A 25615-nucleotide genomic window follows, 5' to 3' on the forward strand; every position below is an offset into this window, starting at 1 on the left:
GCTCTGGCACAGCAGCTCCTGTTTGCATTGCACACAGCAGGCGGGAGCACCCCCCATGCTGTTGGTGTGGGGACATGAACCTGAGGGAGCACAAATGCCATCAGCCCCTGGGGCTAGCAAGAGCTTGGGAACTTGAACACCTTCCCCCATTTCTGGGGCTGAGTCCTGTGGCAGCTGCAGCTGCTGCTGTGCCCTCTGGGCTGAGGCCGGGGGGCAGGTGCCCAGAGAAGCCTGCCCTGAGCAGAGCTGTGGGGCCAGAGCCAGCTGGGCTGGGCTGGGGAGAGGCCCTTTGTGCTGCCCAGAGCTCAGGGCAGCTGGCAGAGCTTGCAGGGAGCTGGGCTGGGCTCTGAGAGCCTGGCCCGGAAACCATCAGTGTCCATCTCAGCCTGGCTGAGCGTGCAGGGGCAGGAATCAGGCCAGGCCTTGTGGGGCAGGGCCAGCACCTGTGCAAGGTATTGAAAACAGGCAAGTGGCCCAGAGAGGAGACTGGTCTGGGCCCTTGGTGGCAGGGACAGATCAGGGCAGGGGCTCAGGACATGTCACCACCTGCCTTTGTTCCTGCTGGTTGATGCGCTCCTGTCAGACTTTGACAGGCAGATCCTGTCCCTCCCTCAGTGCTCAGAGCTCTTCCTGGCCATGGGCACTCGCATGTGGGGATGGGCAATGCCAAGGGCAGGAGCATGAGGCAGCCCCTGCCAGGCTACTCAGCCGGGACAAGGAGGCAATGAGGCCCCAGCCCTGCAAGGGTCACTTGTCCCCTCCTGGCCTCAGGCCCAGGCCTAGCAGCCATGGCCAAAGTGCTGCCCAAGTTGGCTCTGTCAGGGCTGTCTTGCAGCTGCTGCCCATCCCTGTGCCCTGTGCAGCCCAGGCTGTCCTACGTTGTCCCTCCCTTGCGCCTCTGCCCCTGCAGGCTGTCGTTATTCCCTGGCTGCCCCACCTGGCTGGCCCCTTCCTTTGCTGACAGTTCTGCCTCCTGCCTGCCTCTGCCTTCCCACACAAAGCCTTGGGCTTCTCCAGGCTCGTTCTGATGGATGTGCTGCACCACAGCCCTGCCCCGGCAGGGAAATTCCTTTGTTTGGTGTCCAGTCTGGGCCTCCCCAACTTGGCAATAATTCTTCCTTTCTCCAGCTGTTCTTTACTATGCCAAAAGAATCCACCATCTCTGAAAGCACCCTTCAGTCCCTCCCAGGGCTCTCCTCTGCTCTACTCAGTTTCCACCCCACTATGCACAGAGCTCCTGTGTCCCTATACAATGGTCAAATTCCTGATGCCAGCAGCACCTGGAAAAGAGGGACAATTCTTTTCTATCGGGAGGAAACTACAGAACCCCAGGGTTTGAAGGCAGATGAGAGGCAGTCACCAGAGACCAAGGCTAGCCAGACCTGTCTGTCTTCGCAGCTGTTGTCTGAAAGCAGCCTTTGGATATATGGGGAGTTTTGAGGGTGGAATTCCATTTCAGCCATGGTTCCTGGACTGGAATGGCAGTTGTCCATAGGAAGGAGAAGGGTGGAGTCCCAGTGTTTCAAAGGCTGATTAGGGGCAGCCCCAAGGAGGTCAAGGCCAGCCAGACTTGTTGTCAGGGAAGAATGCTTGGACAGACAGAATTTGGGAGGCCAAACCCTGCTTTTATCTATGGGCATCAGGACAAGAAGACAGTTCTTTTCCACAGGAAGGAAAGTACAGAGCCGCAGTGTTTCAAAGGGAGATGAGAGCTGGCCCTCAGGAAGCCAAGGCAACCTGGACAGTCCAGGCAGCTTTTGTCTGGGAGCTATCCGTGGGTATAAGGAATTTTAGAGGTGCATTCTCAATTTTGGCCATGGATGCCCTGGACTTGAAAGACGTCTTTTTCCATGGGAAGAAAAGCACAGGCCCCCAGTGTTTTGAAGGCAGATGAGAGGTGGCCCCCAAGAAGACAAGGCCAGGCAGAGCTGTCTGTCTTGGCAAGTTTCATATGGGAATAATCCTTGGATATAATCAAATCTGGAGGAGGAATCCCAATTTCGGCCATGAACCCCTGGAGGAGAAGGACAGTTCTTTCCCACAGGAAGGAACACACAAAACTCCAGGGTTTCAGGAGAAGGTGAGAAGTGATCTTCAACATGCCAAGGTCAGCTGGACCAGTCAGGCAACCCCCAGGAGGCCCAGCCAGCAAGACCTGTTCCGTGTTCTTGGATCCTTGGGGCCCTGCAGCATCACAACGGCCCCTTGGTTCCATGAGGACCTGTAGGATCACAACAGATCTTTGTTTCCATGAGGCCCAGTGATATAATAATGGTCTCCTTGGCTCCACAGTGACACACTGGCACCTTGCTTCCATGAGGCCTTGCAGCGTCAAAATGGTTTCCTTGTTTCCATGGAACTATGCAATGCCACAATGGCCCATTGGTTCCATGAGGCCTCAGAGTCTCAAATTGGCCCCTTGGTTCTACTGGGCTCCTCAGGGTCACAATGGCGCCTAGGTTCCACCAGGCCTGGATGTGTTACACTGGCCCCTTGCTTCCATGGGGGCCCACAGTGTCACAGTGGCCCCTTGGCTCCAGTGGGTTCTGAAGTGTCATAATGGACTCCATGGTTCTATGAGGCCCCACAATGTCACAATGGACTTTTGATTCAAAGAGCTTTTGTACTGCCAACAACAGCCAACAACAGTCTTTTTGGTTCCATGGTGTCACACTGGACCCCTGGTTTTATGGGGACTCACAGTGTCAGAAGGGTCTCCTTGGTTCCATGAAGCCCTGCACAGCCCGTTGATTCAACGAGGCCTCAATGTGTCATTATGGCCTCCAGGATTCCATGAGGCCCTGCAGTGTCACAAGGCACCTTTGGTTCCATGTGTTCAAGCACTGTTCCATGAATGCTTAGTTCCATGGGGCCCTGTAGTGTCACAATGGACTCCTTGATTCCATGGAGCCACACAGCATGACAACTGCCCCTTGGCCTGCCAAGATTCCATAGTGTCACAATGGTTCCTTGCTTCCATGAGGTCTTGTAGCGTCACAATGGCCCCTTGGTTCTGTGAGGCGTTGTGGTGTCACAACCCTCTCCATGATTCCATAAGGCCTTGCAGTCACCACAGACCATTGGTTTCACTGCGCCCCACAGTGTCTCTCTGTGTCCCCTTGGCTCCACAAGGCTTTCAAGTGCCACAAAGGCCCTTTGGTTTCTCAAGGCCTCAAAGTGTGAAAATGGCCTTCATGGTTCCATGAGGCCCTGCTGTGTCACAATGGACCTTTGGTTCCATGAGGCCCCAGTGTCACAATGGTATCTCGGGTTCCATTGGACCCTTCATCCCATGAAGACCCACAGGGATCACTGTAGTTCCCTTGATTCCATGATGCCCTGCCACGCTATAATGGCCCCTCGGTTCCAGTGGGTCCCAAAATGTCAGAACAGTCTTCATTTTTCCATGAGGCTTCTCAAAGTCACTGTGGTCCCCTTAGTTCCACAGGGCCCCACAGTGGAACAATGGACTCTTGGTTCCTTGAGGTTCCTCAGTCGCAATGGTCTCCTTGGATCAAGAGTGTCACAGTGGCCCCTTGGCTCCATGTCACCAGGCTGAGTCACAATGGCCCCTTAGTTCCAAAAGGTTTCTCAGAGTCACAATGGTCTCCTTGGATCCGCAGTATCACAATGGAACACTGGTTCAATGTGGCCCCAATGTGCCAAAATGGATTTTGGTTCCATGGGGTTCCGCTGGGTCACAATGGACCCTTTGTTCCATGAGTTTGCTCAGTGTCACAGCTGATTCCTTGGATCTGTGAGGCCTCGCCGTCACCAAATCTCCAAAATATCAGAATAAGACTCATTAACACTAAATTGCTATTTAAGAGGGTATCATTGATTCAGGCCTGAGGTCTAGCGAGGGATAACTCCTAACCTTATGTGGGCATGTAATTCTACCAGTGTCACTAAATGTGTATTACTATTTACCCATTACCACAAAACCCACCCCAAGTTCCCAGTTTCAGTCCTTCTTTTTTCTGCCATTACATCCTTGAGCCATATGTCTTCTTGTCTTCCAACCATCCTTGCTGGGAAAGCAGCCCCTGCATGACTTGTTCCTGTGCTAAAAGTTCACAGGCACAGGAAAAATTGAATTAACCCTTTTGATATGACGCCCAAGGCTTTGTGTGGGCAGGCAGATGCAGGCAGGAGGCAGAGCTGTCAGCAAACGAAGGGGCCAGCCAGGTGGGGCAGCTGGGGGATGCCAACAGCCTGCAGGGACAGAGGCTCAGGGCAGGGACCCCATGGGACAGCATGGGCTGCACAGGGCACAGGGTTGGGCAGCAGCTGCAAGACAGCCCTGACAGAGCCAACTTGGGCAACACTTTGGCCAGGGCAGATGCAAGAGCACTGAATCCCCAGAGGGTCATTAAAGTCCTTGTGCTGTTTCTGTGCTGCTGAGCTGGGCCAGGCTCCTGGCCCAGAGGCAGCTCCTGGCAAGGGCAGCGCTGCAGAGAGACAGCTCTGGCCAGGAGCAGCTCCTGTGCACAGCCCAGCAGGGCTGGGGCACTGCCAGGGCCCCTCAGGGACACCAGCAGGGCACAGACAGAGCTCACAGGGGCTCAGCACTGGCAGGGGCTGTGGCATGTCCCAGAGGGGGGCTGTGTCAGAGCAGCATCTCTGGGGCTGTGTCATAGAGGCACAGAGCAGCTGGGATGTCAGCAAGGGGCTGTGTGACAGCGCTGAGTGCGTTGTGTGAGGTCACACGTTGAGCTATGACATCACAGAGTTTGTTATGTGAGGTAATTGAGCAGCTACAGCATCATATAGGGGATTCTGTGACATCACAGAGCAGGCTGTGACATCATGGCATGACTGTGTGACATCACAGAGCGGGCTGTGAGGTCAAAGGGTGTGATGTGATATTACAGAGTGGCAGTATGACATCACAGAGAGGATTTTGTGACATCACACAGCTGTCTGTGACATCATAGAGTAGGGTATGTGGCCATAGAGCAGATCCTGCCATCATAGAGGGTGGCTCTGTGACATCAGAGAGCAGATTGTGACATCACTGTCTGGGTGTGAAATACCATGGAGCCGGCTGTGACATCACAGAAATGCCATTGACATCACAGGGTGACTTTCTGACATCACAGAGTCTTCTGTGACATCACAGGGGCTGTGTGAGGTCACAGAGATGGCTGTGTTACATCCCAGGGGGTGTGACATCACAGATGGCTTTGTGACATCACAGGGGACTGTGTGACATGACAGGGGCTATGTGAGGTTGCTGGGGAGGTCACTCTGCCCCGGCCCCCTCACAGTCCCCCCAGAGCAGTCCAATGCTGCTCATGCGCAGTGGGGGCCCCTGTCCCCCCGGGTCCCCCCGCCCCTCGGCCCTGCAGCCTCCCCCAGAGGATGTTCCATGAGATCGACCCCAGAGCCTGACACGGGGATGGGGGGCCGGGGCCTTGTGGGTGGCACAGGGGGACAGGGACCCCCCTGGCAGCATCCCCGTGTCCCCCAGGGCCAGAGCCTGGGCCAGGGCTCCTTCACCCTGTTATGAACGAGGCCTTGAGAGCGCTGAAAAAATCCCCAGCAAGGGATCAGCAAAAACCAGATTTAATATTAAGGGACAGCAGCACAAAGTTCCTTGGCAAGAGTCACTCTTCTCCTGACTGGACACTTCAGGCACACCAAGGAAACAAAGCATCAACAAAAGCAAACAAAAACAGTTCCTAGGGCTGCTCCTACAGAAACGAGGGGCTGGTTGGGCAGCAGCAGTGCCTGGAGCAGAGAGTGTTTGTAATGAGCTGCAGAGGACCTAAGCCCAGGGGCTGTTGGCCAAGGCCGAGGCCCAAGGAGCATTTCTCAGCTGGCAGGGTGGTCTGAGAAGGGGAGAGGGGAATGCAGTAGCACAGGGCCTATGGAACCAAGGGACCATTGTGACACTGTGGGGCCTCATGGAATCATGGAGAGCACTGTGACATTGCTGGGCCTCATGGAACCAAGGGAACCGTATTGATGCTATGTGGCTCCATGGAATGTAGGGTTCATTGTGACACTGAGAGGCCCCATCAAACCAAGAGTCAATTGTGACACTGCATGGACTCGTGGAACTGTGGAGACCATTATGGCACTTTGGGATGTAATGGAACCAAGGGGCCATTGTGACACTGTGAGATCCCATGGAGTCAAAGGTCCAGTGAGACATTGCAAGGCGTCATGGAACTGTGGAGGCACCATCAGGACACTTCACAGCCTCATGGAACCAACGGGCCATTGTGACACTTAGGGGCATCATGGAACCAGTCAGACCATTGTGACACTGAGGGTTCCCACAGTATCAAGAGGACCATTGTGATACTGTGGGGCCTTGTGAAACCATGAGGCCTTTGTGACACTGCAGGTCTGTGTGGAACCAAAGCTCCAGGTTGACACAGAGGGCCTTGAGTCATCAACGGTCCATTGTGACACTGTAGAGCCAAAGGAGACCATTGTGACACTGCAAACCCCCAGGGTCCAAAGGTTCATTGTGACATTGCAGGGCTCATGGAATAGAGTAGACACGTGTCATTGTGGGACCTATGGAACCACGGAGACCATAGTGACACTGCAAGGCCTCATCAAGTTGTTGGGACCATTGTGACTCTTTGGGGCCTTCCAGAATATAGGGGCCATGTGACACTCTGGGAGCCCATCAAACCAAGGGTCCATTGTGACACTGCAGGTCTTCTTGTAATCAATGGGCTACTTTGACAACATGGGGCCTCATAAAACCAAGGCAAGACAGGTCTGGCTGGTTTAGCCTCCCACGGACTGCCTGACTGGTCCAGCTGACCTTGCCCATGTCCAGGGTCTCTTCTCATATGCTATTGAAACACCGCGGCTCTGTGCTTTCCTTCCCAATGGAAAATAACTGTTCTTCTCCTCCAGGCACCCATGGTCTGAATTGGGATTTCATCTCCAAATTTCCTTATATCCAGGGATTGTTCCCATAGGAATATTGCCAGGACAACTTGGTCTTGCAGTGGTTTCACAAGGGTCACTTTCCATCTCTCCCCAAAACATTGGGGAAGGCTCCGTACTTTCCTTCCTGTGGGAAAGAACGGTCCTGCTTCTCCAGGTACCCATTGCTGAGATTCAGTTCCACCTACAAAATTCCTTAAATCCAAAGACTACTTCCAGACAAAATCTGCCATTCCTAACAAGTCAAGCTGGCCTTGGACTAGTGAGGTTCTCCAAACACTGGGGTTCTGTGCTTTCCTTCCTATGGAAAAGAACTGTCCTACTCAGTCAAGGTGCCCATGGCAAGAACTGGGATTTCCATCTTCTAACATTCCTTATTGTGACAGTCTGAAGGAGATTGTTGGCTGGAAACATTTCATGTGGGGGGGCAGGAAGGAGCAGGTCCAGCCTTGCCCTGCCCTGGAACCCCAGCTCTGCCCTGCCCTGGAACCCCAATCCCCCCAGAGCCTCTATCCCAGCCCAGCAGTGGCTGCCAGTCCCTGGCACAGCACAGGCAATGCTCCACAGCCACCTCTGCAGCCCTCAGCCCAGCTCCTGTGGGACCAAATGAGCCCAAGTCCCACCTGGGGGAAGGGCCCAGGGAGACCAAGGGGTATTTGAGGCTGACCACAAGGCAAGCACACATCTTGACCCTTCCTCCTCTTGGAATTTCCATCTGAACAGTGCTGGAATCCAGGAATGGTAGCTGTGTGTGTGCCTCTCTGTATCTTTTTTGTCTTTCTCTCTTTCTGTGTCTTCTGCTATTTCTGTGCTCCTGCAAATTTTGAGTAACATTACGTGTAACAGGCTGAGAGTTTGTGAAACTGAATGGACCAAGTCAATGCTTTGAGAAGAGTTTTTTGTTGATTGAATGTCTGTCGTAGTTTGACATGAGAAGAATTTTAAAAATACAAAACTTTTTGTGTAACTGACAATCTGTTAAACCACTGAGATACTGAACACGCCTCTGTGAAACACATATATTAAAGATGAAAAACCCAGGAACCTCCTCTTTCTTTTCCAGTCAACAAGAAAGTAGTGGGCCCTGGCTCCAGCCCCCATTTCAACAACCAAACCAAACCAAACCAAACCAAACCAAACCAAACCAAACCAAACCAAACCAAACCAAACCAAACCAAACCAAACCAAACCAAACCAAACCAAGCAACCCTGCCCTGGGCTGAGCCCCTTCCCCTCTCTCACGGCTGCCCTCCTCCATCGGCCCCATTCTAACAAAACCAAACCCCAACAGCTACCAAACAGGAAAACAAAAAAAGGTACAAAAACCCAACCAGAACAAAGCTAGCCACAGCTATTAAAATCTTATCATCAAGTTGTTGTCCTCCCCCTCCCAACACAACTCAAACCAAAAACCCCTACAACTCATAACCTATAAAAAATAACCCTACAACTAAAGTTAAACACAAAATAAACCCAAAAACCAACCATAAAACCAATCCTACACAGCCCAAAACCAACTCCCACCACGTTACTGTCAGATCACGTGTTAATCCTTTCAATATATCAATCCTCCATTGAGTAAAAGAAAAAAACAAAATGCAAACATATTAAAAAACACCCATCAAAGTCAGTAAAAAATAAATGCAATCTCAAATAAAAAAGAAGAAAAAATACCTTAATCTTAAATCTTAAATCCTCCTATAAACTATAAAGAAAAAACTCTTTTATAGCACATAAAATTATAAAAAAATATTCAAATTATTATCAAACAAAAACCTGAATACTAAAATAAACAAATGTTAAAATCACTGTAATTTCATAAAAAGTTTAAAAAGGAAAAGAAAAAACCAATAATCCAATACCCCTAAGAGAAGAACTCTATTCCAGAAGATAAAAATAATTGTAAAAGTAAATAATAAAATCTTTTAACTTTAAACAACTCATCTTTAAAACAATACCTCATAAGTCAGTATGGCCCATCAACAAGCTGTACAAAAGCTTGTAGCAATAAAAACAACTTCACAATATCTAAGTTCCCCAGACAACTGTATTCATGACAAAATTAAGAACCACAAAAAAAAATACTTTTTTCCTCTTGTAAAAAAACTCCATAGGTTTAACACAAGAAACTTCTCTCCCAAAGTGATCTTAAAAAAAGACTATTCTGGAAATAGTAAGGTAACTATAAATTTTAAATTTAGTTTCTTCACATTGTCAGAAAAAGTTGTAAAGAAAAAAAAGTGTACTAAGGAGTTGATTTTAATTCTTACTACTTTCTTCTTTTCTACTTTATTTTTCATAAAATTTTCTTTATACCCTTTTAAAATTTTAAGCCTACTTTACGTTTCTTGTAATCCTATCTCACAACAAAATAAATACATAAATAATTAATCGACACTAAAACCCCACCACACTCATCAATATATTAATTAACAAATCTCAAGATTAGAAAAATCTGAATTTAACAAACAAAACAAACTACAATGTTACAATAAACGTTTGACAAAGTTTCTCTGATTTTCTGAAGTTGCCAGTAAAGGCTGTTTGGTTGTTTTGAGCTCCTTAGAATCTCCTGTTGCTATTTCTCCAGTGAGTTTAACTCAGAGGACGCAAACTATTGTAATTCCTTTAAAATGTCTCTTTGAGTGAGTTGTTTTGGGGGGAGTCAGGGCTTGTGTTTCCTCCTTGGCACAGCCCAGGCAGGGCTTTCCCAGCCACATTCCACACTCCATTTCCCAGCTGGAGCCACTGGTGCCTCTGAGTTGTGCTGCCCCAGCCCCAGGGGCGCTCTCCTTGTCTGCCCATTCCCCCACGGTCTCTGGGCAGGGATGGCCTCAGTGGGGGCTGCTGACATCCTCAGCAGCTTGGAGGCTGCTCCTGAATTTGACTGCTCCAGAGGCTTGTTCAGCCTTCAGCTCTTCAGTGCAGGAATTCAGTGTCCCAGGGCTCATTAACATTCAGAACACCTGAACAAGCCAAGCCTCAGGGAATAATTTGATTTTAATTTTCCAAATCCTTCGTGGTTGATCAGACAGATTTAAGAAATGTATTCAAACTGAATATATTCTATTTAAAAAGACAGTGAGAAAAGATTTTTTAGGTCCTGTTTAGGTTTTTTTTTTCCCTGTTAATACATTGATATGTGCAATCTCCAACTTAAATTGAATCCCAGTACCTCCTCATGCAATTTGATTAGATATGAAAATCAAGACCATTCATGGCTGAAAATAAATCAGACTCTGTCCCTACCCCCACCCCACCATTTCCCCCATCCAAGCCCTGGCACTCAGAGCAGCCTTGTGCAAATCTAAGCTCCCTCCAGCCCAGGCTGCACCTGCAGCTTTCAGCTCCTTGGCTCCAACTCCCACCTGCTTTCCTTGGAGAAGGAGCTGCCCGAGACACAGAGGGATGTTCATTTCTTGTCGGCCAACAAAGCCAAGGGAGGGCACAGCTTCATCAAATGCAAAAGTCATTCTTCTGCTGGATATTAAATCTACTTTCCACAGCAGACAGTCTCAGAGCAATGGAAAACACCTTCTGTGCCCAGCACAGATCCCAAGGTCTCCCCAAACCCTGCCTGCCCCCATTCTGCCCAGATTTGTTCTTTGCACACACGAGTCACACGCTGAAGTCAGGAGCTCCCTCCATGCCCAGAGGGAGAAAAGAGAGAAAGGGGATGAAGAGCTGTCCTGTGCAGAGCCAAGGTCCAAGTGCAGCCCCTGCAGTGGGAACCACAACTCATCAGGTTTGTGTCCTTTGGTCTCAGGGACTGGTGACACTCAGAGGCACAGAAAGGTTTCTTGCCAGCAAAAATAAAATTGAACATTTGAAAAGTTTAATCACCATCACTGAACTCCTCCCTTAACTCTCTGGGATGTCCCAGCAGCATCTGACATGTCCCCTGTCATCAAAGAATTTCCATACAGGAGCTGTTTTAGACAAGGATTAAGGAAAATTTTGTGATAGATATAAACACAATTTAGATGTTGACTAATGTGATATTTATTTGAACTTCAAAAAGACTGGTCAACTCCCAGAAACTCAAAACATGGAACCAGTCAGTTGAGAGATACTCGAATGACCAGAAAGCATCCGCAGGAGGATATCTGAGAGCAGCAGGAGGAACATAGATCCAGCTGGTGCAGTGAGGAGATGTCCGTAGACATGGTCATTTAACCAGGAGAGCTGGAAACACCTTGTCCCTGTTTAGGGCACATTTGGTAGAGAATCTCCAAAGGAGGGCCCCTCCAGAAAGCAAACGCACACAGCCCCTCCCCCCAACCAGTTCAGGAAGAATTCCTCAGAGAGAAGTGAAAAGAACCTGTTTATTTAACAGGCCCAGCACCCCCCAGCACACAAAATGAACAATACCGGATGACACCGCTGTGAAAAAGGTCACAAAATCAGAAAGTCTCTTTCTGGGCTGGTTGCTCTGTTCTCAGTCTCTCCAGTGCTGGGGCAGTTGCTGCAGGCCAAACAGTGCAAACCCTTGGTGTTCCCAGGTCCCAGTCCGGAGCAGGTTCAAGATGGTCGCAGAAAAAGGAGAGGAGAAACAGTTCAGGAAGGAATTTAGACTGTTTAGCTAGAACTAGCAGAAGCAAAAGCAAGCAGAAGTGAGAGCAGAGGGGAGAGAGAGAGAACAAAGCAAAAAGCCAAAAAGCAAAAAGCGAAAACAGCCCTATGTACTGCCCGTCCCTGTGTCCCTGATAAGAGAAACCCAAACAAATCTTTCACTCTTCAAAGACAGTCTTAAAGGCACAGAACATGAATGGGGATACAAGCATCACAACATCACCCCAGGATACTGTGGAACTCAGATTATTGTTGATAGTGCAAAAAGCTCGTGGAACCAAGGGTCCATTGTGGCTCTGTAGGGTTTCACAGAACCAAGGAGACCATTTGGACAGTGTGGGGCTGCATGGAGCCAAGGGCCCACTGAGACACTGAGGAATCTTATGGAACCAAAGGTCCGTTGTTACACTACAGGGACCTGTGGATCTAATGGGACCATGGTGACACTGTGGTGCTCCATGGAACCAAGGGGCCATTCTGATTCTCCTTTTCTTCATGGAACCAAGGGGCCACTACAGCACTGCAGGGCTTGTCGAACTAAGGCAGCCTTGTGACACTGCGGGCCCCCTTGGAACCAAGGGTCCATTGGGATATTGTGGGGTGTCATGGAACCACAGAGACCATTATGAGCCTTTGGAACTCATTGTGACCAAGGGGCCATTGTAGAACGGCAGGGCCTCATGGAATCAAGGGGACCACAGTGATATTGTGGGGTTCCATGGAACAAAGGGGACATTGTGATACTGTGGAATCAAGAACATTGCTGTGCTACAGGGCATCATGGAACCAAGCAGGCCATTGTGACCCATGGGGCTTCGTGGAACCAAAGGACCAGTGTGGCACTGCAGGGCCTCATGGAACCAAGGGCACAAAATAGTGACACTGTAGTGTCACTACAATAGTGACACTGTGGGGCTCCAAGGGACCAAGGGGACATTCTTAAAGTGCAGAACCAAGGAGTCCATTGTGACACTCTGGGACATCATGGAGTCATAGGTCCATTGTGAAACAGCACACACTTGGGAGACAATGGAGGCCATTTTTACTCTTTGAGGCCTTGTGAAACAAAGGTTCATCACGGCACTTGGCATCCCCATGGGACCAAGGAGTCCATTGTGACACTATGAGGCCCTGTTGGGCCAAAGGTCAATTCTGGCACTGTGTGGCACCATGGAACCAAGGCGGCCATTTTGACACTGCCGGGCCTCATTGAACCAAGGGTCCATTGTGATACTGCGGTACCAAGGAGAACCTTGTGACACTGCAAGGCCTCATGGAAACAAGGGGCCAGTGTGACACAGCCTCGTGGTACCAAGGATACAATTTGACTCCATCAGTGTGACACTGTGCGGCCTTAGAGGTCCAAGGAAACAGGTAAAAGGTCGGATTGACTTGGCCTCCCAAAATCCACCTGACAGGTCCAGTTGATCTTGGAATATTGAGGGCTGCCTCTCATCAGCCCTTGGAGAACTGGGACCCTGTGCTTTCCTTCCTATGGAAAACCATCCATCCTTCCAGGTGCCCACAGCCAAAATTGATGCTCCCCCTGAAAAATTCCCTATATGCATGTGTTCTCACAGACAAAAGCTGCCAGAACAGAGAGCTCTGGCTGGCTTTGGCCTCTTGTGGTCAACTCTCATCTCAGTGAAGCCCTGAGGAAAATATTTGAACAGGCTTGACTGCTGGAACATCAATAAGTCTCTTGTCCTCTGACAAACACAGATGCTCTTCTGATCATAATTGTCTTTTTTCCCTTATTGTGTATTATACCTGAAATATTATATTCAGCTAAAAAATATTATTCTTATCTCTCTCACAGTGTTATCTGAAACAAAACACCTCATGTACATGTGGATCTAGGTCACCTGTATAAGCAAACACCAGAAAGAATGCAGCAGGAATTATTTGTCCCTGCTCCCATCTGTCACATCACCTCTGAAGCTGGAGGTGCAGCTCCAGCACTTGGGAGGACTCAGGGGGTCACAAACTCAGCTCCCACGCAGAGAATTTGTGGATCCTGGGGTGCTCTTCTTGGCCCCTGCACGCTCAGCCAGGCTGAGATGGACACTGATGGTTTCTGGGCCAGGCTCTCTGAGCCCAGCCCAGCTCCCTGCAAGCTCTGCCAGCTGCCCTGAGCTCTGGGCATCACCAAGGGCCTCTCCCCAGCCCAGCCCAGCCGGCTCTGGCCCCACAGCTCTGCTCAGGCCAGGCTGCTCTGGGCATTGGCCCCACGGCCTCAGCCCCTGGCAAGGGCACAGCAGCAACTGCAGCTGCCACAGGACTCAGCCCCAGCCATGGGGGAAGGTGCTTGGCCAAGGCCAAAGGAGGCTCCCTGGCTGCCCTGCTCCCCTCGGGCTGAGGTGCTGAGAGCTCAGCAGCCCCTGCTGCCATCCCATCTGCCCAGGGCAGCACAAGAGCCCTGGCCATGGGGCCCTCAAGAGCTGCTCCTGCTCCAGGCCCAGGGCCCATGCCAAAACTGGGGCAGCCACAAAGCTGTGCCCATTTCTGTTCATTGCTGCTCTGATGGGGTTGGATCCTCAGCCTCTTGGAGGTTGCTGATGAATTTATTACACCAGATGCCTCTTCTTCTTCTTTCAGCTCTTCAGTTCAGGAATTCAGTGAAAAAGGCTCATAAATATTTGTTCAATACACCCAAACAAGAAAAGTCCCAAAGAATATTCTAAGTTTTCAACTCTTTTGCAGTTAATTAGACAAATATCAGAAGTGTATTCAAAGTGAATCTGCTATACTGAAAGAAAAAAAAGCAGAGAGAACTTTTTGTTGTTTTCTTTTCCTTTTTAAAGACTGATATCAGCAATGCCCAATTGATACTGATCCCCAGTACCTCCTAATGCAGTTTGAACAGATATAAAAATCAAGACCCTCCATGGCTGACAATCAATAACACTTTGTCCCCACCCCATCCCCACCATTTCCCTCATCCAACCCCTGGCACTCCTATGGATCAGGAATGGTGTGGCTAACAGGACCAGGACAGTGATTCTTCCCCTGTGTTCAGCACTGGTGGCACAGCACCTCGAGTGCAGTGTCCAGTTCTGGGCCCCCCAATTTAGGAAGGACATGGAGGGGCTGGAGCAAGTCCAGAGAAAGGCAACAAGGCTGGTAAGGGGTCTGGAGCACGACTCCTCTGAGGAACAGCTGAGGCAGCTGCGGTTGTTTATCCTGCAGAAGAAGAGGCTCAGGGGAGACCTCATTACTCTCTACAACTCCCTGACAGGAGGGTACAGCCACGTGGGGGTCGGGCTCTTTTCCCAGGGAACAGTGACAGGACAAGAGGACACAGCCTTCAGCTGCACCACAGGACAATTACACTGCACATCAGGAAATATTCTTCACAGAAATTATGATTGGGCATTTGAATGGGCTGCCCAAGGTGGTGGGTGAGTCACTGTCCCTGGAAGTGTGTAAGGAAAGACTGGATGTGGCACTCAGTGCCATGGCCTGGGTGACAAGGTGGTGTTGGGTCCCAGGTTGGACTTGATGCTCTCCAAGGTCTTTTCCAGTCTGGTTGATTCTCTGATGATTGTGACACTGCAGGGCCCTGGGGAGCAAGAGGCCATTGTGACATTGCAGGGCCTGGTGGCACTAATAGGACCATGGTGACACTGTGTACGACATGGCAGCACAGAGCCATGGGGCCACTGTGACACTGTGGGGCTGAATGGAAGCAAGGAGTCCATTGTGACAGTCTGGGTCCTGCTGGAACCACAGAGGCCACTGTGAAACTCTAGGGCCTTGTGGAACCAAGAGACCATTGTGCCACTGCGGAACCAAGGAGACCCTGGGGACAATGGAATCAAGGGGCCATTGCTCCATTGCAAGGACTCTGGGAGCTGAGGGAACAATTGTGACACTGTGGTGCCCCATGGAACCAAAGGTCCCTGGTGACACTGCAGGATCTTGTGTCACCAGGGCTCCATTGTGACACTGCAGCACCAAGGAATTCATGGTGGCACTCTGAGGCCTCCTGGAACCAAGAGGCCGCTGTGACCATGCAGGGCCTTGTGGATCCATGCAGAGCATTGTGACAGAGCAGGATCTGGTGTCATGATGGGGCCATTGTGACACTGCAGGGCCCCATGGAACACAGGCACCAGTGCTGCTCCTCAGGGACTCCTGGAATGAAGGAAACATGTTTGACACTGTGGTGGCCCTTGGCCCAAAGAGGCCACTATGACACTGTGGAACCAAGGAGAGCATTGCAGCACTGCCAGACTTCATGGAACCAAGGATCCACTGTGACACTGCAAGGCCTTGGGGGACCACAGCGCCATTGTGATACTGTGGGGCCCAAGCGATCCAAGGGACTTTGTGACACCAAGGTGTCCCATGGAACCAAAGGGACATTGTGACACTGGGTGGCCTCATGGAATCATGGAGACCATTGGGACACTCTGGGGCCTCATGGAAATGTGGTGACACCAAGATGGCTGGGAGTGTGGATCTGCTGGAGGGTAGGAGGGCTCTGCACAGGGCCCTGGACAGGCTGGATCCAGGCACCAAATCCAACAAGGTGAGGTTTAACAAGTCCAAGTGCCGGATCCTGTACTTTGGCCACAACAACCCCTGCAGCACCAGAGGCTGGGGACAGAGTGGCTGGACAGCAGCCAGGCAGAAAGGGACCTGCAGGGACTGATGGACAGCAAGCTGGACATGAGCCAGCAGTGTGCCCAGGTGGCCAAGAAGACCAATGGCTCCTGGCCTGGATCAGGAATGGTGGGGCCAGCAGGAGCAGGGCAGGGATTCTTCTCCTGTGCTGGGCACTGGTTAGGCAGCTGCTTATAATACTGTGTCCAGTTCTGGGGCCCCCAATTTAGGAAGGCCATGGAGGGGCTGGAGTGTGTCCAGAGAAGGGCAGCAAGACTGGGGAGGGGTCTGGAGCACAAGTCCTGTGTGGAACAGGTGGGAGAGGTGGAGTTGTTTAGCCTGGAGAAAAGAAGACTCAGGGGAGACAAGGCAGTGTCAGGGCACAGCCTAGACTTGATGATCTCCAAGGTCTTTTCCAACCTTGCTGACTCTGGGGTTTTCTGAAAGAACCCTTGGAGCAGTTGCAAGAGGAGCCCTGGGCCTCCTCTTCAGAAGCTCCAGCAGCCCAAGTCCCTCAGGTTCTCCTGCCTGCCCCAAAGCCCTTCCTGTCAGTCCTGCAGAGCCACTGCAGCTGTTTTCATTGCCCAGAACAGGGAAAGCCAAAGCCAGACACAGCAGCCCAGATGTGCCCCCCTGGCCTGGGGTGCCTCTGGCCAGGAAGCAGCACCAGGCACTGTAGGAGCCTGCAGACAATTCCTGCAGCACTTATAGGATGATCCTGCTCCCCACAGGACGTTCCCATGGGGCCAAGTCAGGAACTTTAATGGGGAGTGGGGCCAGAGAGGAAAGGGCAAACAGGGATGGGCTGTTTGCGGGGAGGGAACAGGGCTGGGCAAGAGGAAGAAACTTGGACAAGGGAAGAATAGAGAAAGCAGAGGTGAAGCAAAGGAAATGCTCAGGGCAGTTTAGGGATGGCTGCCAGGCAGCCCTGGCTCTGAGCAACAGCGTCTGCAGTGGGAAAGGAAACTCCCAGCTGATGGGAACAAACTTTCTGGCTGAGTGCAGAGGCCAGGACAAAGCTGAGTGGTTTCCCTGGTGTCCCCCAGCCCTTGCTGGCCCCAGGGGCTGATGGCATTTGTGCTCCCTCACGTTCATGTCCCCACAGCAACAGCATGGGGGTACTCCTGTCTGCAGTGTGCAATGCAAACAGGGGCTCCTGAGCCAGTGTTGCCATGTCTGTGTCTGCAAGGATGGGGCACCTTTGTGAGCTGGGGGAGAGGCCAGGGCTGCGGAGGGGGATGTTGTTGGCAGCTCCATGAGGATACTCTGGGACTCTGCCCTGGGCTGTCCAGCACTCTGGGGATGGATCGGTCCCTGATCTGCTGTTCCTTCCCATTTCCCCAGGGCCCTTGCAGAGCCCCAGCCATGCTGTTTGCCCCCAGCCTGCCCACAGCCGGCCTGGCGCTGCTCACGGGGGTTTTCTGTGCTGGGCATTGGCCTGGGTGTGTTCATGAGAGAGCCTGGGCAAGGAGCCTGGAGCCCCCAGGCCCTGGCCTGAGGCGTCAGCACTGCCCCAGCAGTGCCCATGGCCTGTCCCTGCTGCAGCCCTGGCACTGCCACCCCCAGGACTGTGCCCGGCCCTGGGAGCACTCAGGCCCTGCAGCAACACCAGGGCCACCAGGGCAGCGGGACAGGGCCACGGCAGCAGCACTGGAAACACCAAGTGTTGCTGCTGCTGGGCTCAGTTGCTGGGCCAGCCCTGATCTGCCCCCAGCTCTGCACACAGACATTGCTGCTGCAGCTCCAGAGACGGCAACTAAAGGGCATCTGTGCAGAAAATTTTGCTGGGAAATCCTTTATTTCCTTTAAAGCCACCAAAAGAGCAGCCCTTCATTGCCACAGTCTCTAGCCACAGGGAAAATGGAGAGAAACAAAATGAGAAATGGCACAAACAATGACGTTTATTTGTGGAATATATTAAAAAAGTAAAACAAAAGAAACAAACTTCCAAAATGAAACTAGCAAGAAGTATCAAGAATTACTTTTATTACAAGTGATTTGCAGCAATTGGCCAACAGTTTAATGTTTCTGAAAGCATCCAGTCATCAGTCTCCACTCTGCAGCCTTGGGCTCCTTGTTCCTCAGGCTGTGGATGAGGGGGTTCAGGGCTGGAGGCACCACTGAGTACAGAACTGACAAGGCCACATCCAGGGATGGAAAAGAGATGGAGGGCGGCTTCAAGTGAGAAAATATGGCAGTGCTGAGGCACAGAGAGACCACAGCCAGGTGAGAGAGGCAGGTGGAAAAGGTTTTGTGCCATCCCTGTTCAGAGGGGATCCTCAGCACAGCCCTGAAGATCTGCACATAGGAGAAAACAATGAACACAAAGCAGCCAAATGCTAAACACACACTAACAGCAATTAGCCCAAGTTCCCTGAGGTAGGAATTTGAGCAGGAGAGCTTGAGGATCTGAGGCATTTCAGAGAAGAACTGGTCCAGGGCATTGCCACGGCACAGGGGCAAGGAAAATGTATTGGCTGTGTGCATGGGAGCATTGAGAAAGACACTAGCCCAGACAGCTGCTGCCATGTGGGAACAAGCTCTGCTGCCCAGGAGGGTCCCATAGTGCAGGGGTTTGCAGATGGACATGGAGCGGTCGTAGCACATGATGGTCAGGAGGGAAAAGTCTGCTGAAATGAAAAAGGGAAAAAAAAGAGCTGTGCCGCACGTCCTTTGTAGGAGATGTTCCTGGTGTCCCAGAGGGAATTGTGCATGGCTTTGGGGACAGTGGTGCAGATGGAGCCCAGGTCGCTGAGGGCCAGGTTGAGCAGGAAGAAGAACATGGGCGTGTGCAGGTGGTGGCCGCAGGCTACAGTGCTGATGATGAGGCCGTTGCCCAGGAGGGCAGCCAGGGAGATGCTGAGCAAGAGGCAGAAGTGCAGGAGCTGCAGCTGCCGCGTGTCTGCCAATGCCAGCAGGAGGAAGTGCTTGATAGAGCTGCTGTTCGACATTTGCTGTGTCTTGGCATGGGGTACTTTGCTGGAGAAAAGGACAATTAAGAGTTACTGATTTCTGTAACCAAAATCATAGCCATTTCTCATATGCCCAGCTCTATAATACACATGCACATATTTCTGTGTTTAAGAGTTCTGAGGTTATCTTTTTAGGCTCCCCTGTATCTGTCCTGATGTTCTTGGATATCAGAAACTCAGCATTTCTCCCGCCCTCAGGGAGAACAGAGGGGTTCATGTTGCCTTCCCTGAGGCAATATGAACAGTGGAGCCTGGGAGGAGGTGGTGTGTCCCTTCATTCTGTTTGGAGTTTATCTGGGCTCTCACTCTTCTTAAGTGGAGGGTGTTCACATGCCCAAATTTTCCTTAAAGACAAACACATATTCCTGAGGGCAGATAGATCCACGACAGCTCAGCCCCATGTTTTTAGCCAAGGACTCACGTTGTTCATTTCACCAACCCAGCAGCATTTTCCATGTCAGAACACCTCTGCCTTTCCCCATCAATCTTATAACTCAGAGATGCTTTAGGACAGGTTTGCACCCTGGATTGAAGCTGCCAGCTTGGACTGAAATCTCAGGGAGACTTCCAAGTGTCCTTCTGATGGTGTGATAAATAGGTATGATTCGTGCTGATAAAAATTGAAACAGTAATCAATATTGATACAGTAATTAATATTTGAGAATAATAAAATAGTTAAAAGTTGTAATGCCAAAGAAGAGAGGGAGAGGAGGGGCTCCACCCCCCCTTCCCAGCAGATGTTCTCAAGGACCACAGGAAAGAAGCTGAAGATACAGTTGCTTAAAACAGAGCAAGAATCTGGTTCGGTCCCAACAAATGCTAATTATAAGGGATTTATTGCCTTGATATGTAGATGCAGTGATATGTTAGTCTTGGCTTACATTGTACTGGCTTGGTGTGCATGTGTAACCCAAAGGTGAATTAAAGGACAAAGAGGAAGAGGAGAGGTCTTCATCCAAAACGACCCCCAAAGACTTGTGCAACCACCAAACCGAGTGGTGGCGCATTTTTGATAAGGGTGGTAATGAAGGCGGAGATGGAGAGATGACAAACTGAAAGTGGGAGGAGATGGTATTGACACATGGCATATAAGGGGTGACTTTCACTTGGCAATCTTGTACGTGAAGGGGCAAGGGTCAAGAACCCTGCACACTGTACCCTGCAGTATCTTTTGCTCATGCGCTATTATTGGAAAAAAATTATCCCTTATTTTAATCAAATTATATTGTATCCAATTTTATATTTTTTATTTTAATTATTCAATTAAAATTGTTACTACTTTAAATATTGTTTGGGGTTTTTTTATGATGGGATAATTGGGCAAACATAACCATGGCACTGGATGAAGGGAGATGCAGCTCCTTCCCTGCCTGCACTTACAGCACTGCCCAGAGCAGGGCACTGGGGACAGCATCACCCTGAGACAGCTGTGCCCCCTGCCAGAGCCCCCAGGGCCGGGCAGCTGCTCCCAGCCCTGTGCTCTGCAGAGGGAACTGGGCCTGGGGCTGCAGAGCTGCCCCACAGCTCTGCTGCAGCTCTGCCTGCACAGGAGGGGCTGCACGTCTTGGAGCCCTGGCCCTGAGGGCAGAGGCTTGGCTGGGGGACAGGAGGGAGGGGGCTTGTTCAGAGGGATGGGCTGCACTGGAGGGGATCCTGTGGACATCTCTAAACTCTTCCTACCACAGCATTGCTGTATTTTGTTTTCTCTCCTTGCCTGATCTTCTCTCTGCTTCCTGGAGATTTTCCTCCTTCAGGTGTTTCCCTGTGCCTGCTCTCTCCCTGCCAGCACTCACAGACCCCAAATCTCTGTGCCCTCTCCTTGGCCCTACAGAACCCTTCCTGCTTGCAGGGCACTGGCTGGGGGCAGGTTCTATTTGCAGCTTGGAGAAAGGACAGCTCAGACTGAGCCTGATGGCTCCAGCAAATGTGATGCTGGTGCTGTCTATGGGCAGAGGAGGGGCAGAAAGCTCATTAGGGATCTCCTATGAACATATTGATCACTAAATTTACCAGGTCAGATATTACAGGCAATTGTCAAAATTTATAATCATCCTTTAATATTAACCTCCCATCCCTGCCATTCTTAGTAGTAGGCATTGGAATAGTAGGAAACTGAATGCAAAGTCTGAGAAATTTCTTATATTTTATGAAAACCCTTGACTTGGAAATATTGTATGACTGAACAGAACCCCTCAGCATGTAAGAGCTTCATGAGCATTTCACCTCCCCTGCACCAGAAATACCCAGAATTGTACTCACAGAATCTGTAGGCATTGGAATGTTCCAGCTTTAGGAGATGGCTCCAGGAGCTGCAGCTGCATTGTCCTGCAGCCAGAGGTTCCTGTGCCAAGGGCTGGCAGTGATTCTGCCCCAGGCACTTCTCAGCACCTTCCCAGCCCTGACTGATTGAAGCTCTCAGTGCCTCTGTGCTGTGCCCAGAGTGGCTGCAGGCAGTGCCCCAGCCCTGCTGGGCTAGCAGAAGGGCTGCTCATCAAGAGAAATGTGCTTTTGAAGCTCTTCTTGGTTACCAGGAGCTGCCTCTGTGCCAGGAGCCCAGCCCAGCTCATCAGCACAGACACAGCACAGAGACTTTAATGAGCCTCTGGGGCTTTGTGCTCAGGCCCTGAATATCAGTCCCTGAGAGGGAGCTGAAGAAACCTCTCCAGAACTTCAGGTCAGAATCCAACTCCAAATTTTCTTGGACTTTTAATGGGTCCCACTGAGGGACACAACTGAGAAAGTGTCCCCAGGCTCCAGGCAGAGCAGAGAACTGGAGGCAGTGATGACAGGTGGGAACAAAGGGAAGCCAAGTCTTGGTGCCCTTGGGCACAGCAGGGTCTGTGCCACCAAGGGCTGGGAGGAGACACCTTGTCCTTAGGCACTGGGCCTCCTGGCACAGCTCCAGCCAGGCTGGGCATTGTCAGCCCCTTGTCCTGCCCTCAGCATCCCCCCTAGCCCACCTCCCAGTGGCCTCAAGGATCTGCTGGAAGGAGTCCCTGGGGAGCCTTGCTCAGGAATCGCCCAGGAGGCTCCTTAATGCTCCCAGGGACTGCAGGTTTTCAAAGGACTTTGGGTTTTGCTTTTGCCTTGGAGTCTCTGAGATGTTTGTGCAATCATGTCCTCCAATTATCTGCTGTAATTAGTCCCTGGAGAGGCTTTGTCAGTAGCAACATTCAGTGGGACTCATTAATGCTTCAGGGTACTCAGTTTTTTTAAGGTACTTGCTGTTTCCCTTTTGATACAGACCCTGTGAGAGATTTGTGCAATCACGGCCCCAATTATCTATTTTAATGAGTCCCTTGAGAACTTTGTACTGACACTCAGTGGGGCTCATTAATACATTTAAGAGATACTCAAGGTTTTTAAGGTACTTTGGATTTTTCTTTCCAGACTCAGTGTCCGAGCAGGTTTTTGTGCCATCCTGGCCTCCAGTTCTCTCCTCCAAGGAGTCCATGAGGAGCCTGTGTTGGGGATGGACCTCAGTGGGACCCATTCATTCCTCGAGACACTTTGGGATTTTCTTCTGACTTTGACTACTGGAAAGGTTTGTGCAATCTCCTCTCAGGCCCTGAGGTTTCAGGGCTCAGCTCCAAATGCACCCCACAGGGCTCATTAGGATCAAGCAAGTCCTGACAAACCATGGCTTTGTCTTGATTTCCTTCTTGTCGAGTCCAGCAGGAAGAGTTCAGCAGGAAGATTTCCTTATACAGTTATGGATAAATATTTCAAAGAGCTTCTAAGAAATATGAATTCCTATCTTAAAGAGTGTATTTTATTACTGTTCTCTTTAGAGAAGATATGATTGCAGCATTCTGTTCTTGATATTGATGTAGGGCCGCTCCTAAGGAGTTCTGGCCAGGTCAGAGAAGTTATACCTTGAGAGCTGATCCACTTTGGACAACCTTGCCTCACATTCCCCAATCCCATGTGAGAAACTATTTTACTTTCAAAAATTTAAATGCCTTTTTAAGACCTTATCATAATACAACAGAAGACTGAATAAATAAAAGGATACAATGCCAGGAGCAAAAATTCAGTCACTGCGTGCTCATCTACAAAATGAATATTCTGTCTTTTATACCTCTAGCCCCTCCCAAAGTTTTGTCAATCGACTTCTTCTTCACTGTCCAGTGGTGGAGATCACTGTCTTAAACCTTTATTGGAGGTCAGGTGCTGCCATAGTAACAAGCCGACCCTCCCAAATGCCCAAACTACTGAGGCCATCCTGTGAGAACAATGCAAGGGGGAGGGGAAGGATAACAATACATGTACAAAACTTCTCTTAACATATATTTAATATTCACCCCTTAATTGAGAGAGTCAACAATAGGATTACTCATCTATAACAAACTCCTCTTTTCTTTTTTTATAAGTTATTTTGTTCAAACAGTTCAGTCAAAAATTTTCTCTCTCTTTTGAATGAGTCATACCAGCATCTGTTGATGTGGGCAAGGACAATGGGAACAGGAGAAAAAAATCTCAGGTTTTCCTTGGACACACTTATTTGGAATGGACAAAAGGACATCCCAGAGGTCCGGTATGGCTTTGACTCCCATCTACTGTGCCTATGTGGCTGCTACCCATAGTCAGTGTATCTTAGGGGTGAGTACAGAGGCCAACTCGGTCCTGCCCTCCAGTCCCTGTTGAATTAAACGACAATTGAGGAATTATAGAGGTCTGGTATGGCCTTTTGTCCCTACCTTACCATGCCTAAGGGGTTGCTACCCACAGCAGGGCTATGGAGCCTTCTTGGTAGCAAACAAATGGGCCAACCTGGTCTTTCCCTCTTTCCTTTGTCTTTTTTTTCTGGAAGAAGCTGTCTCATTACCTTTTACCATCCCTTGTGTACTTCCCCTCAACAGATGCTGGTAATTCTCACCCATTAAAACAGAAAGACAGTTCTCGAGCTGGTTGGTGGATGCTTGACTCTACTTTTTGGGCATCTTGGTGTATTTCTGGCTGCCTTTCAGTCTCTGCTTGAGAGTCAATCTTGTTTCACCTGGCCTGGATGTTACAGTCCACTCTTTGGGTTCTTCAACTGGGCCTTTGACTCTGTTGGCATGAGTCCATCCCTGCTCTGCAGTTCACACCGCTGATTTGGTGGTGAGCAGTACCTGAAAGGAACCTTCCCACTGAGGAGTTAGAGGCCGATGTCTCCATGACTTAATCATCACCCAATCCTCAGGATTAACATTATGGATTCTGAAATCCAGGGTGGTAGTTTGAGGAATTGCCTCTTTATGTCCTAACCCTTCTAAGGTTTGTGCTATAGACATAACTTATTTCTTGGCATTGGCTTCCCCTTCCTCATAGGTGGCAACCTTCTGGGGTGAGGTCAGGAAGGGTAACCCAAACATCATTTCATGGAGTGACACCCCCAGATCTGATTGGGGTTGGGTTCTAATTCTTAGTAAGACCAAAGGGAGACATTTTATCCATGACATTTGGGTTTCAATCATTAGGTTCACTAGAACTCTTTTAAGAGTTTAATTCATTCTTTCCACCCAACTGAAATTCTGTGGATGCCATGGAGTGTGTAATTGCCATTTTACTCCCAAGGCCTGAACAACTTTCTGCAATATCTTTGATGTGAAATGAGTTCTCCAGTCTGAATCAATCTTGTTTACCATCCCATACTGGGGAATGATTGATTCTAGAAGTGTTTTACTCACAACACGGGCATTGGCTTTCACAGTGGGTACCACCTCTACCCAATGAGTCATGTGATCTACTATCACTGGCAAAAATTTCCACTGTTGTACATGGGGAAGCTCAGTAAAGTCTACTTGGATGTTTTGGAAGGGCCCTAAGGCTAGTTCTCGCCCTCCTCTGTGTGTTTTCATCATGATTTTCTTAGTAACTTTTTGACATATCACACACCCTTCAGTTACTTGCTTATCTATTCCAGAAATTCCTATGCATCCCCATTCCCTTAGAAATTGATGACTTAGCACTGGTGTACCCCAATGTGTTGTTCCATGTATGCCTTCTAGCATTTTCTTGGCAAGGGGTTTATTCAACATTTGCTTCCCATCTGCCAATCTCCACTTTCCTTCATTGTCTTTCTTGGCTCCTATTTTGAGGAATTCTTCCTCTTCTTTCCTACTGAATCCAGTGATTTTTTGCATTTCTCTCATGGGTGTTGGTATTATTATTAGTTTTTCTGTCTCTGATTCAGTTGCATTTGTAAATTCTAAATTTTCTAAATTGTTCTGTCACACCTCCAGAGTCATCCCTTTTTGATATCCTTTAACATATATCACCCCTACTTCCTCTGGTAATTGCAATGTTTCTAGCATTGTTTTTTAAAATAAGTTTTTTGTGAATCAGTCCCTTTCCCTTTGAATTTAATAGCCCCCTCTCTTCCCAAATGTTTCCAAATTTATGCACTACTCCAAAAGCATATTTTCAGTTTGTATATATTGTTCCCCTTTTCTGTGCTAATGTTTCTAGAGCTCGTTTTAGGGCATACAGCTCACATGCTTGGGCTGACCAGTTGGAAGGCACCTTTCCTTTTTCTATGGCTACCAACCCTTCATGCACTATAG

At 49.8% G+C, this 25615-nt stretch overlaps 1 protein-coding gene across 1 annotated transcript in view; it reads right to left on the reverse strand.

The window, feature by feature from the left end:
• Positions 1–25615, reverse strand: part of LOC132076992 (zinc finger protein 420-like) — a 98494-nt gene that overhangs the window by 32698 nt on the left and 40181 nt on the right. The window lies entirely within an intron of this gene.

Source organism: Ammospiza nelsoni, chromosome 9 (genome assembly GCF_027579445.1).
Source record: "Ammospiza nelsoni isolate bAmmNel1 chromosome 9, bAmmNel1.pri, whole genome shotgun sequence".
NCBI classification, from domain to species: domain Eukaryota; kingdom Metazoa; phylum Chordata; class Aves; order Passeriformes; family Passerellidae; genus Ammospiza; species Ammospiza nelsoni.